This window comes from Lepidochelys kempii, chromosome 27, assembly GCF_965140285.1.
Source record: "Lepidochelys kempii isolate rLepKem1 chromosome 27, rLepKem1.hap1, whole genome shotgun sequence".
In the NCBI taxonomy this organism is placed as follows: Eukaryota; Metazoa; Chordata; order Testudines; family Cheloniidae; genus Lepidochelys; species Lepidochelys kempii.
In genome coordinates, this window is record NC_136406.1 from 16026854 (window position 1) to 16028776 (window position 1923).

Genomic DNA, 1923 nt, shown 5'->3' on the forward strand with positions numbered 1-1923 from the left:
TGGCACTGGCTTGAGGTCCCCTCCAGAATGAGCAAGGGCCTTGCTCAGGATGCTTAGTGGCGTGTGGCTTCGTGTGCAACTTTGCATGGTGTCACGGTTTAAAAAGTAAAGCTTCTGTGTAGCTGGGACTTGGGAAGGTCCTTGCTCCTGTATGGTTTCCTCTGTGCCCTTCAGGGTGCTGGCCACACGTTTCCTAGAGCTTGTCTATGTGGGGACATTGGAGGAAGATTAAGCTAAAGTGAATTAAGCCCACTTCACTTCTGAATGAGAGCGTCTACATAGGATGCTTTAACTGTAACTTCACGCCTTTCATTTTTCTTCTCTTTCCAGAAAGTCCCCATGTAGACAAGCACCAAGTCTCGGTCTCCTTTTTGCAGAACCGGACGGTGGACAACGTTTGTGCCAAGGTGGCTTGAAAACCAGTAGGACTTAAGAGCCTAGGTACTGGTGAAAATTTTACCCAATGTTGTTTAACTTATGAATGAAAAATAATGTACATAATACAGCCAGAGGTTTACCAAACTCTTGGTGGGTGTAATAAATACAGAGGAAAACAAATGCTGCTTCTCTTTGCAAATGCTCTCTGGAAGGAATTGACAGCATCTCTCTCCTTCCCCTTTACACGGATGTGCCAATGCCCATCGGAAACTGAAACTGAACTGCCTTGTGATGTTGCCTTTCAGCGAAAGCGGGAAAGATGCGGATGCCTGGAAGCATCACACCAGTGGTGAATGTTGGAACCAAGAGAGAGACTAGGACCCCGAAGAATGGGAGTGTGGCAGGTAAGAGACAGAGTGACCTTTTCCTTGGGTCTTTCGGAGCTACTGCCCCGGCTGAGAGGGTCAGCCACTCAATACAGGGTTCTCTCATGGGTTGTTACACTTTGGGAGGTGGCGAGAGACTCTCCTGGGGTTGACCAGAGACCGTAACAAAGAGAGAAAGGATCCCTAGGGTCATCCCATTGAAGTAGTAGTCCCTGTCCCTGGCTCTAGATATTCCTGCTAACTGAAATGCAATGGACAATAATCTGCTGTATCTAGGGTGTTGTAAGGGGCAGTGTGCTCAAAGTGTGGCTGCCATCTTTCCCCTAATCCACACCCTCTTCCTCACAGAGCTGCCCGGCTCCTCGTGAACCTGACGAGTCCCTGCCCACAAAGGCGCACGCACGACGAGTTCGCTGCTCTAATTCCAGATGGGCAAAGCCAAGGGCCAGGCTGCCAAGGGCGCTATTTACTGCGAATAAAATGGAGCAAACGCTGCCTCCTTTGATACCAGTAGGGTGGTGCTGGCCATGGAGATTGCAGGTTCCAGTGTGAGTAGTGTATCTTTCTGCCTCGCTCGCGATGGACCATTGCCTAGTCCCTGAAGGCTGCACCCCCAGATTGTCTGTCCATAAAGTCATCTGTGGGCTGCACTGTGTCTGCCCCGATTCAAATAGGCTTAGAGCCCAGTCCGGCGGTGGTGGGGAAGGAAAAGCACTCTTCATTGTTTTTCATGTGCTGGGATTATTTGGATTTCAGGTGTCACTTCCTGCCGACATGGGGGTTAACTGTTTTAATCACCGCCCTTACCACATAGGTGGTGATTGGGCCATGCCAAGTCACTTGCAGGTGGGAAGTGTGAAAACCGGTTTGCACAATTTACACCTTATCCGCCAGCTCTGAAGAGGCAGCTCCTCCCATCTCCAAGTTAGGTTTGTCTGTTTGCTTTTGGAGATAAGCCTCAGTCCCCAGGAACTATGAGAGAGCGAATGCAGTACTCACTGGAGAATAGCTTTACGATTTGTATTTAGCTAGTAGGGAAACCTGCATGATTTTGCCTCTTGGAGAAAAAAAAACAGGACAGGAGGAGAGGAGGAATAACACATAATTCTTAACTAGAATCCCCCCTCCCCAAGCCCCCCAGTGCAAACATCCCTGTATT

The 1923-nt window shown here is 49.3% G+C and overlaps 1 long non-coding RNA gene across 1 annotated transcript; it reads left to right on the forward strand.

The window, feature by feature from the left end:
• The first annotated feature begins 336 nt into the window (after nt 1-336).
• LOC140903859 (uncharacterized) lies at nt 337-1283 on the forward strand. The gene is made up of 3 exons (XR_012156351.1): nt 337-441; nt 684-782; nt 1113-1283. It is a non-coding gene; the product is annotated as an uncharacterized LOC140903859 (long non-coding RNA).
• Nucleotides 1284-1923: the final 640 nt, after the last annotated feature.